The sequence below is a fragment of the Mustela nivalis genome (assembly GCF_964662115.1).
Source record: "Mustela nivalis genome assembly, chromosome: 3".
Taxonomy (NCBI): domain Eukaryota; kingdom Metazoa; phylum Chordata; class Mammalia; order Carnivora; family Mustelidae; genus Mustela; species Mustela nivalis.
In genome coordinates this window covers 3019685-3032554 of record NC_139022.1, presented here as the reverse complement: position 1 = coordinate 3032554, position 12870 = coordinate 3019685, and the positions used below count along the sequence as shown (strand labels likewise).

Genomic DNA, 12870 nt, shown 5'->3' with positions numbered 1-12870 from the left:
TATCTCTTTCCCAGAGCAGGCAAAAGAAAAGCAAAATTAAGAGTTGGGACCACATCATGATAAAAAGATTTTGTATAGTGAAGGAAACCATTGACAAAACAAAAATACAAACAACTGAATAGAAGATTCTTGCTAATCACACATATGATGAGGGGTTAATAACTAAACATATATGGTAAGGATGGGATACAATGCATACAAAAATATAATAATTTGATATAAAAATAAGCAGAACTCATACAGCAATTCAGCAATGTGACAGGATACAAAGTCAATATACAGAAATCAGTGGCTTTCTTATACACTAACAATGAAAATACAGAAAGAGAAATTAGAGAATCGATTCCATTTACTATAGCACCAAGAACCATAAGATACCTGGGAATAAACCTAACCAAGGAGGTAAAAGATCTGTACTCAAGGAACTACAGAACACTCATGAAAAAAATTGAAGAAGACACAAAAAGATGGAAGACCATTCCATGCTCTTGGATCAGAAGAATAAACATCATTGAAATGTCTATACTGCCTAGAGCAATCTATACTTTTAATACTCTTCCGATCAAAATTCCACAGGTATTCTTCAAAGAGCTGGAGCAAATAATCCAAAAATTTGCCCAGATATGGACTCTCAATTCTATGGTCAAATAATCTTTGACAAAACAGAAAAAAATATATAGAGTAGAAAAATGAGAGTCTCTTCAATAAACGGTGCTGGGAAAACTGGGAAGCTATATATAGAAGAATGAAACTCGACCTTTCTCTTACACCATACACAAAGATAAAATCAAAATGGATAAAAGACCTCAATGTGAGACAGAAATCCATCAGAATCCTAGAGGAAAACATAGGCAGTAATCTCTTCGATATCAGCCACAGCAACTTCTTTCAAGATATATCTCCAAAGACAAAGGAAACAAAAGCGAAGATGAACTTTTGTTTCTTCATCAAATCAAAAGCTTCTGCACAGCAAAGGAAACAGTCAAAAAAACGAAGAGGCAACCCACAGAATGGGATAATATATTTGCAAATGGCAGTATAGACAAAAGTTTCATATCCAGGATCTATAGTGAACTCCTCAAACTCAACACAAACAAAACAGGCAAACATATCAAAAAATGGGCAGAAGATATGAACAGACACTTCTCCAATGAAGACATACAGATGGCTATCAGACACATGAAAAAATGTTCATCATCACTAGCCATCAGAGATATTCAAATTAAAAGTACATTGAGGTATCACTTTACTCCAGTTAAAATGGCCAAAATTAGCAAGACAGGAAACATGTGTTGGAGAGGATATGGAGAAAGGGAAACTCTCTTACACTGTTGGTGAGAATGCAAGTTGGTGCAGCCTCTTTGGAGAACAGTGTGGAGATTCCTCAATAAATTAAAAATAGAACTTCCCTATGACCCTGCCATTGCACTCCTGGGTATTTACCCCAAAGATACAGATGTAGTGAAAGAAGGGCCACCTGTACCCCAGTGTTTATAGCAGCAATGGCCACGGTCGCCAAACTGTGGAAAGAACCAAGATGCCATTCAAGGGACGAATGGATAAGGAAGATGTGGTCCATAAACACTATGGAGTATTATGCATCCATCAGAAAGGACTAATACCCAACTTTTTTAGCAACATGTATGGGACTGGAAGAGATTATGCTGAGTGAAATAAGTCAAGCAGAGAGAGTCAATTATCATATGGTTTCACATATTTGTTGAGCATAACAAATAGCATGGAGGACAAGGGGAGTTAGAGAGGAGAAGTGAGTTGTGGGAAATTTGAAGGGGAGGTGAATCATGAGAGACTATGGACTCTGAGAAACAGTCTGAGGGTTTTGAAGGGGTGGTGGATGGGAGGTTGGGGAACCAGGTGGTGGGTATTGGAGAGGGCAAGGATTGCATGGAGCACTGGGTGTGGTGAAAAAATAGTGATACTGTTATGCTGAAAATAAATAAATGAAAAAATAAAAATAAAAATAAGCAGAAGATGTGAACCGATATTTCTCCAAAGAAGACATTCAGATGGCCAACAGACACATGAACATATGCTCAACACTACTCATCATCAGGAAATGTAAATCAAAATCACAATGAGATCCCACCTCACTTGTCAGAATAACTGCAATAAAAAGCACAGGAAAAAATACATGTTGATGAGGATGTGGAGAAAAAGGAAACCCTGTGAACTGCTGATGGATTGCAAATTGTTATAGTTCATGTGAAAAACAGTATGGTACTTTTTCAGGAATTTAAATGTTTGGTTAGTATACAATCCAATAATCCCACTATTGGGTATTTATTCAAGGATATTGGAAACACTAATTTGAAGAGATATATGCCTCTCCGTGTTTATTGCATAATTATTTACAATATCTAAGGTTTGTATGCAACCCAAATATCCATCTAGGGAGGAATGGATAAAGAAGATGTGGAGTAAATATAGAATGGAACATGACACAGCCATAAAAATGAATTAAATTTGCAACAACTTGAATGGATCTAGACTTTTTCATGTCAACTGAATTATGCCAGACAGAGGAAAATAAAAGCCACATTATTGCACTTACATGTGAAGTTTAAGAAAGAACACAATGAAATATTCAAAGAAAAAAGGAGACACACACACAAAACAGGCTCTCTGATATAAAGAACAACTGGTGGTTACCAGACCGGACGTGGTGGGGGAAAAAGTCACGTAGGTAAAGGGGATGGAGACTACATTATCGTGATGAGCACCAAGTGATGAGTAGACTTGTTGAATCGCTATATAGTACACCTGAAACTAATATGACACTGTTTATTAATTACACTGGAATTTTAATGATTTAGAAATAAAGTCTTGAAATAGCTTCTGTTTTGTTACACCAAGAAGCATACATAAACATACTATTATTCGCTTTTTTTTCTATATGTTGGGTGTTTGAGTTTATACAGTTGTATATATATGTAAAAATTTGCACAGTTCCAATGTAAAATAAGTTGCATTAATTGTAATCATGCTCATACCACTGCCTCTCCACCCATCACTAACAATTACCTCCCCTATAGATAACTGAATTTTATTCCTAAAGTTTGCACATATTTAATTGAAGAATACATGTAAATATATAATCATGCTATGAACTTTCTTAGATCATCAGTAACGTAGTGTACACATACTTCCCCACCTTCCTTTTTGCACTGAACAATAGATCCCGAAGATGACAGCATAGCAATATACAGGATACTACTCATTTCATTGAATGGTTGTTAAGTAGTCTGTTTTGTGACCGTGACATTTCCTGTTGAAGAACAGTTGAATTCTATGTTTTCCCATTTCAAATAGTGCATAAATTAATAAATTGAGGCATGTACCTTTTTATAATGTTTCCAACTCTTTAGGTTCTTATTTTCCCAGCTTGGTTTAGGTACAATTGACAAATACCATCATAGATATTTAAAGTGTACAATGTGGTTATTTGATATATATGAATATATAGTAAACTGATTACCAAAGACAAGTGAATTAACACACCCATCACCTCATATATTTAGCGTGTGTGTGTGTGTGTGTGTGTGTGTGTGTGTGTGTGTGTGTGATGGGAGCTCTTAGGATCAACTCTTGGCAAATTTCAAGTACAAAACACAGTGGTATTAACTAGATTCTCCATGCTGTACATTAGATTGGCAGAACTTATTCATCTTATTCAAACTTATTCAAGCTTGTACTCTCACCACCACCAATGTACAACAAAAACTATTTTTCTACAGTTTTACCCAGAGAGTGTCAAACATAGCAAAATACCCAAATCTAATAGGGGGGAAATGATATCTTAAGGTAGATGCCATTTATAATTTGAGTTTTATCTTTCAGATGAATTATTGAGTATCCTTTCATATGTGTAAGCACTTTTTGCATTTTCAAAAATGCCCACTTACTTTTATCAAAATTTTCTTGTCTTTCATTCCCTCTCAAATTCAGGCACCAAATATACGACTTAGCTAACAAGGAATTCCTGGATTATGTTGTCATCTTATGCACCCCTCCCTCTTACAAAGTGCCCCGATAATGTTTTTCCTAGCTAAAATTTCTCCTTTATTTCATTCCTGTGACACATGTTCTGCTTATTATCTTTTATGTTTATTAAAGAAAATGATAGCCCTAGAAAAAGATTAGAAGGATTACTCAGCATTAATTGATGATTTTAATGATCAGAATTTATTCATTCACAACAGAATGTCAGGAACACCAAAAATGGACTATGAAGGCATTTATTTACAAATTCAGTTTTCAGGAATTCCTGTGTACACAGCCATTTCTTACAAGTATGTCAGTAGTAAGACCAATGCTGGGTATGAAGTAACTACCACACAAAGACTTACTCTCGCCTCTAACCAGAAGATTCAGATTCTTGTCCTTTGTTTTCCCAAGAAGGAGTATATGAAGGAAGGATTCTTCAGAACTGATTATTTTACTGTCGAATAATAGTCATTAAGTTGGTGGTTGTTTCAAGAGTGAATTATGGAAACCTCTGTAGTTCCCCCTGAGGGCTGTGGGTCAGGATAGCTTTGGGGAAGACCTAAGTCATCTTTCTAGGCACCAATTATATGCCAGCACTGAGAATTATTCAGAAGCTTTTTTCCCCACTTTTCCCCTTTTCATTATCAACATACTAAAGCAGATAAGCTTGCCCAGAGCCCACGATGTCCTTAAAAAAATTATTCATTTTTAAGAACTTTAGTATCACTCACCACAGTCTCAAGGAAATAATTCTGCAAGTAGAAAGTGGTTGGAAAGTGAGAATCAGTACCACTGAATATTCTAGCTATAGAGCAATTTTTTTTTCATATAACTCAACAGTTTTTCCCATAAAGACTTACGTTCTTCTCAATTGATAGTAGCCAGAGAGACTTAATGCTTCTCTTGAGTTTCTCCATTGACACATGTAAGTCCTTGGTCATCCCCAGGGATGGGTCATCCACCGCAAAGTCAGTCAGGTAGAGGTCTAAGGTCTCCTCTATATCCTCCATATCCTTATCACTGATCAAACCCTCAGAAGGCACAGGGACTATAGCTGATGCTCCAGCCTTCAAGGCCTCTAGCCAGATCTGTTTCAGATAATCCTTCTTTTGGTCAGTTACAGCCTAGGTTTCATTAAGGGGGTATTGTCTGAACATGTGGAGATTGTGGACTGAGAAGTTTCTCAGAAGGGTGGTCTCTAGGCTTTGGAAATCATAGACAGACACATCAATATTGGAGACTGAGACTTGAAGGTCACTCACATTGTTTTTTAGCAGGCATCTCACACAGTCATCACAGATCATTTACAGGGTTGTATCCTTATGGAACATCTTGGGTTTACATATCTGTAAGTTACATAAATCACTATCCACTTTAGTTCGAATGAAGTAGAACTTTTCCCCATTTTTCTAATTTCTGTAGCCAGTTTCGTAGCATTTAGTGTAACATGTCGATAAGAGACAATAATAAACATGTCGTACTCCATCAATTTCATTTTCTCCAGATAATTCTCTGTTGGAAAGATATCTATACCAGAGAGGTCCCATAGTGTCATATTGGAAAATTTTGGATGGTTATATGGAACTCTCCTGAGGGCTGTTTCCCATACCCCAGTGGAGGCAACCCTTTCTTCCTCATGCCCCACCCCCTACAGGATATTGATGAAGCTGGACTTCCCTGACCCAGGCTCTCCAGTCACAGCAATCTTTACTCCGACATTCTCAGTGTCCCTCAATGCATTGCTAATGGCAAAAACTATTTCCTTGTAGTCTCCCTTCTCCAGGTGTGATTCAACAATCTTGAGAATTTCCTGAGAGAAGATACTGCTTTCCATGTTGATGTCTTTTAAAAAACTCAATGATGGAGGTGAAATCATCATGCTTTAAATTAAAGGTTATGGAAGAAGAGGACTGACCCATGGCTGGAACAGCGAGGACACTAGAGGGAAGAGAGAAGAGTAAAAGCATAAGAATTTGTACAACATGAGGTGGATTGGAGTGTACTGTTAGGGCAGGGAGTACCTCATTCCTCCCATAACTATGGCCAAGAGACATTCTCTTACATCCCAGGCTTTGCTTGGATTTCTGACCTGGATGTAAAGTTTGCCTCTAACCCTATCTGGAAAAGCCTTCTTCTTTAAGATACTCTTCATTCTTCCAGACTATTTTCAAAGCCTATATAAACCTTCCTGTTCACATTAATCTTTATTTGTTATGTTTTAGTTTTCACTTTTAGTGTTAAGAGAATAACACTTCTTCATGATGGCAAATTTAATAAGATAGCATCAGTATTCACCACCACTCCCCTTCCACCTGTGATATAAGACCTCTAAGAACAACCACTACTTATTCTTCTTTGACTTTTTTTTTGTTGTTGTTGTTGTTAGAGAGAGAGAGAAGAGAGCACACGTGGGCTTGGGCAGAGGGAAAGAGAGAGACGGTATCTTAGGGCATAGAGCATGCTCTCAATGTCATGAACTAAGGTGAAATCAAGAGTCTGACCCTTAACTGACTAGATACCAAGATGTCCCCAGAAAATCCACATCTGATAATCTCTAACAACATCATGTCATAGACTTTGCTTCTCATATGATGCAGCTACGTAAGGATGAGTGAGTCCTTTCCTCCTCAGATAAGATACCAAATAACTTCATCAAGAGGTAGAAAATTTAAATGATTACAAATGAATTTTCTTTAATTTAGAAAGTATGCATGCTCATGACCCAAGGTGCCAAAATGATTCTTTTTGTTTTTTGCTGGAGCAGAAACAGCAGGTTGCATGGATTTCTGTTTTCTAAAACAACATGCTGGAATATCCACCTGGAGTGTCCTAACATGTTAAGAGCTACCCCAACTGTCCTGAGTTTCTGCACATCACCTGTTTCATGCCTGTATATGAAAGGTGACAGACATCTGGTTGGGGAGATAAGTCATCTTGCAGACTGACTGCTGTGTAAAGAGTCATAGATGGGGCCACCTTGGTGGCTCAGCTATTGGACATCTGCCTTCATCTCTGGCATGATCCCTGGTTCCTGGGGTTGAGCTCCGCTTTGGGGATCCTCCTCCACGGGAAGCCTGCTTCTCCCTCTCCTACTCCCCTTGCATGTTTCCCTCTCTTGTCTTTCTCTGTCAAATAAATACAATTAAAAAAAAGTATCATAGTTGGAATAGATAGTGTGAGGAGATGCTCAAGCAAGAGTTGAATGGGATATTGTAAGAGGTCAGCCTTGGTAAGTCAATTCCTCTTTCTCCTTCCCTCATGTCTCTCAGATTGAGCCTGTTGGTGTTTTGGACTTATCTGATCACTGGAGACTTGAACCAAGAGATTGGCTACAAAAATACCCAGGATTAAAAGTAATTTGAAAGTTCTGTATACTATTCTCTACAGAGGTTGAGAGCAGAGTTTTTATACCAGGAAGCAAGCCATTTCATATCATCATGGATATGTGGGGAGTGTCCTATGGCAAAAGAGTGGATTCAGGCACATCCTCCATTGGCTTCCTGGAAGTCACAGGCTGCAGCCCATCTGCAGACAGAGGATGTGAAAGAAATGGAGGAAGAAGTTATTAAAAGCAAACATACAAACTCTAAACTGGTACACACATGGATGGAGAGTGCAAACATGCTCCTTAGAAGAGAGACCTGTGGAAGTCTAGCACAACAAGTCTGGAAGGAGCAGTTATTAAGCACTGAAAAAAAATGGTGCCTACACTTTGGACTGCCCAGCCAGAACATAGTTCACCAATAGAAGTTTGGAAGTCTTGAGTGTCTGGCAGGTGCAGGGCCAAACTTTTGCTGTGTGGAGAGAAGACCACCCAATTTGCCCTTTGGGGAGAGGTAGCATATAAAGCAGAAAGAGCAAGCATGAGTGTGGAAGTAGCATATACAAGTTGGGTCTCAAAGAAGAGCCAACAAGGTGAAACTTCAACCTTCTCAGGTGTGGTCTTCACCCTGTGCATTTGCAGAGGAAGGGTAAAAATTACACAGGAAAGTGAGAAAATTTTGAGCTAGGACTGTCCTAAGGAACAGAAAAAATACAGAGAAAGAGAAGCAAATAACTGGATCAAGAGGGCAAGTGGGTGTGGAAAGCAAAATTCTGCATCTTGAGCAAATTTCATCCATGCAAATGCCTTGCCTTATTGTTGAGGCTCCATACCTCACATGATGTTGGATGTGAAGTTCTGTCATATATTATTTTCTGCTGTAACAAGAATGCAGGGGTAACAAGAACAGATACATTATGATAGTCTTGAGAGATGACATTTTAACTTCTGTCAGTGTGTCCTCTGAAGATGGGGCAAAACGGGTGGAAATATGAGAAATACTTGATAATAAACCTTAGATGTGCCCCTATATACACTTCTCATTACATCTCATCCCCTTGACAACACTAAAAGGACATTGTAATCATTCCCACCTTCAAATTCAGAATAAAATAAACCATGAAGTTGACAGATATTCAATGAGGGTCCACCATTTCCATAGCTCAGAGCTTTAACTGATGAAGCAGAGGCTGAGCCCACAACTCTGTGGGGGAGAGGTGAAATCTGGATTCAAAATGAAGTCAGTATGAGACACAATTTATAGTTCTATGGAGAGATGTGTTAAAAACAAATCCATAGGATTGTAATAGAACCATTTAAGTTAAAGCCCCAAGGCAGTATAAAAAAATGATATCATCTGGGGGACAAGATGGCGGGGAAGTAGGAGGAGGCGCCTTTTCAATCTGTACCCTAAAGTGAGCTAATTAACTACCAAAGACCTTCGATCACCCATGAAATCAGCCTGAGATCAGATTTATACACCTCTGGATCTCTACAGGGTTAGAAGATGCCAGTGGGCAGGTAAAGCAGAGTAAGAACGGAGGACTGATCTGAAGATAAACAAAAGGGGAATGGAGCCACCAGAGGCGACCGGTTGGAAAGTAATACCCCCAATAAGAGCAAGAGTGACCTGCGTCTGGGGACCAGCATTAACTTGGAGACTGGGTGAAAGCACTCCAAAAGAGCAAAGGATTGCAGAGGGGAGGGAAATTGTGGGAATCGGGGTGGCTAGGGACAGGGGCTTAAGTCCCTGGTTCCAAGACAGCCTACCCTGGTGCTAAGCCAGAGAGAGTGCAGTGGAGAAACCAGGTCTTGGTCCCTAAGCCGCCAGCGCACCCAAGAATGTGTGGGGTCCAGCTCGTGTGAGGGGTGGGGGCCACATCGGATGGCAGAACGTGGGAGCCCTGCAACAGAGCCAGAGATGTGCATGCCCCTCTTCCTCCCCTGAGAGAGGTACAAAAGCCCAGCCGGTGCCATTTGATATGAGTAATTGTTTCAGAGCCCAAGACTCGTCCACCAAACTCTCCCCCTAGAGGAGTCTACAAAGGCCCAGCCTTGTGCTGTCGGACCTGCACCCCGTTCAAAGAGCCTGAGACCCACGCGTGACCCACAGCCTCCCCTGAAAGAGGTGCGTGCAAGCCGGTTGCTCTTAGACACAGAAAGACCAAGCACTCCCAGCCTGGGCCAGCGGGAATATCTCAGTGTGTGATTGCTGCTTCAAACCTCTCTGGCAGTCTGGAGCTGCCCAGACAGTGCCACTGCCATGGCTTTGGGTACAAGCAAAAGATCCTGCGACCCAGGGACTGCGAATCAGAACCTGCTCTGCCAGTAGCCAAGGGGGAACTTATTTGGGCTCTGCAGCCAGACTGAGGCTACTCTCTGAGAGGGAGGTCAGGGTGCAGTTTGTTTTCCTCTAAAACTACAAAAAACATCAAAATTGGTCAAGGTGAGAGAAATAAAAAGTGAACAAACATAAAACTGCCAGAGAACAAAAGCCTGAAAAAACCAATTAACTCAGAGCCCACACTCTTGAGGGGGGCAGGAGGACTTAACTCAAGGAACAATATTGACTGAAAACCCACGTGGAAGGCCCCTCCCCCAGAAAACAAACCAAGAAAGGAAAAAAAAAAATCCGACAAGAGAACAACCACCATTACTTCATAGGAAAACTTTGATTTTTATCTATTTTCCACTATTCTGGTTCATTTAGTTTTTTTATATAGATCATTTTTTAACCTCTTTACCATCACAGTGAGTTGTCCAGTACATCAAATTCCATAAGAACCTTCTAACCTGAACTTTTTGAAACATACACCTATGTTTTTCTTTTCCATTTCTATTTTTTAAAATTATTTTTGTAATTTTAGTTTAGTTTAGTCTAGTTTATACCTTTTTATTATTATTTTCTAATATTCATATAGAGTTAAACTTCAAAGTAATCCTGTTTCCCCAATTAATATTATCCCTATATGTAAAACATTTTTAATCTCCCTTTATTTAGGAAAGTTGAGTCCTTTAACAAAGATATCCAGATACATCCAGGAAGAATTAAAACAACCTTCCTCGCACACACTGAGAATTTATAAGCACTCTCCCATCTTTTTCTTCCACCAATGTTTATGTGTTTTTGTGTTTATCCTGATAGTATATAAATCTTACACTGGGGTTCTTTTTGACCAGGATCTTCCTTTATTTGCATATATATATATTTTATCTTGTCATATACTTTTATCAGTCTTTTTGAATGTCTGTTTTTGTTTTTCTACTTCATAAATCTTACCTTGGGGCCCATTTGGGCTCAACTTTCTCTTTCATCTTCCCTTTCTTTCCTCTCTCTCTCTCTCTCTCTTCCATTTTTTTTCTTTCTTTTTTTTTCTTTTGTCTCTCATTTGGGTGGGGAATCCTGATTGCTCAGTAGTGTTCCAGGGTGCACCTTGACAGCACCACAGAAAATACATCCAACTACATCTGTTCAGTAATCTCTCACCAAAATGACTAGGAGGAGGAATGCCCAACAGAAGAAAAATACAGAGGATGGACCTTCTGCAACAGAGCTAAGGGCTATCGACATAGACAACATGTCTGAAAGTGAATTCAGGCTAACAATTATCCAGGCAATAGCTAGGTTGGAGAAAGCCATGGATGACCAAATGGAATCGATTAGGGCCAAACTAAAAAACGACCAGAGATCATGTTTTCAATGCTAGGGAAGAGCTGTAAGCTACCAGGGATGAGCTTCACAATGCTCACAATGAGTTCCAATCTAATTTAAATTCTATCAAAGCTAGGGTAACTGAGACAGAAGATAGAATTAGTGATCTAGAGGACAAACAGATAGAGAGAAAAGTTCAGGAGGAAGCCTGGAACAAACAGCTTAGAAACCACAAAAACAGAATCAGGGAAATAAATGATACCATGAAACGTTCTAACGTCAGAATTATTGGAATCCCTGAAGGGGATGAGAAAGAAAGAAGTCTAAAAGATACAGTGGAACAAGTCCTTCATGAAAATTTTTCCAATCTCGTGAATGAAACCAGCGTTCATGTACTAGAGGCTGAACCGGTTCCACCCAAGATTATACATTCCAAAAAAACATCAAGACACCTGATAGTCACATTGAGGAATTATAATTGTAGGTATTCTCTCTTGAAAGCCGCTAGGACACAAAGGCTATTTACTTACAGAGGAAAGCCCATCAGAATAACGTCAGATATGTCCACAGAGACCTGGCAAGCCAGAAAGGTCTGGCAAGATATATTCAGGGCATTAAATGAGAAGAACATGCAGCCAAGAATACTTTATCCAACAACACTGACGTTCCAAGACTGGCAAGGCTTAAAAGACTATGCAACCACCAAGCTGACACTGCAGGAAATATTAAGGGAGGTTCTATAAAAGAAAAAAATCCTAAGAATAGCATTGAACAAAAATATAGAGACAATCTACAAAAAGTAAGACTTCAAAGGTAACACGATGTCAATAAAGACGTATCTATCAATAATCATTCTCAATGTAAATGGCCTTAGTGTGCCCATAAAATGGCACAGGGTTTCAGATTGGATAAACAGACAGGACCCATCCATATGTTGTCTACAAGAGACCCATTTTGAACATAAAGATACATGCAGACTGAAAGTGAAGGGATGGAGAAGCATCTTTCATGACAATGGGCCTCAAAAGAAAGCTGGGGTAGCGATTCCCATATCAGAAAAATTAGATTTTAAACTAAAGACTCTAGTTAGATATACAGAAGGACACTCCATCACTCTTAAAGGGACTATTGACCAAGATGATCGAAGAATTGTAAATATCTATGCCTCCAATATGGGAGGAGCCAATTACATAATAAAACTGTTAAGATAAAGAGTCATACAGATATGGATACACTAATAGTAGGAGATCTTAACACGGCTCTCTCAGAAATAGATCATCGAAGCAAAAAATTAATGAAGAAACAAGAGAATTGAATGACACACAGACCAGATGGACCTCATAGATATATACAGAACATTCCACCCTAAAACAACAAAATGCTCATTCTTCTCAAGTGCCCATGGAACCTTCTCAAGAATAGATGACATACTGGGTCACAAATCAGGACTCAACTGACAGCAAAAAAATACTGAGATTATTCCCTACATATTCTCAGATCACAATGTTTTGAAACTGGATCTCAATCACCAGAAAAAGTTCCGAAGAAACTCAAACACCTGGAAGCTAAAGACCACCTTGCTTAAGAATGCTTGGATCAACCATGAGATCAAAGAAGAACTGAAACAATTCATGGAAACCAAAGAGAATGAAGACACTTTGGTCCAAAACCTATGGGATACAGCAAAGGCGGTACTAAGGGGTTAATACATAACCATCCAAGCCTCCCTCAAAAATGGAAAAATCCAGAACACAGCAGCTGTGTCTAGCCATTAAAGAAGTGGAGAATCAACAACAAATAAAACCAACTCCACACATAAACAGGGAAATTATCAAGATTAGAGCTGAGACTAAAGAAGTAGAAACTAGAGATACAGTAGAAAGTATCAATG

General features: G+C 39.1%; 2 pseudogenes across 2 annotated transcripts in view; one reads left to right on the top strand and one right to left on the bottom strand.

The window, feature by feature from the left end:
- LOC309861946 (olfactory receptor 6F1-like) overlaps positions 1-12870 on the top strand; it is a 300844-nt pseudogene that overhangs the window by 90297 nt on the left and 197677 nt on the right. The gene's annotated exons all lie outside the window — the stretch shown is intronic.
- Positions 4658-5839, bottom strand: LOC309861882 (interferon-gamma-inducible GTPase 10 pseudogene; annotated as a pseudogene). The gene is made up of 2 exons: positions 5314-5839; positions 4658-4806 (listed from the first exon to the last, which is right to left on the bottom strand). The product of its transcript is annotated as an interferon-gamma-inducible GTPase 10 pseudogene (transcript).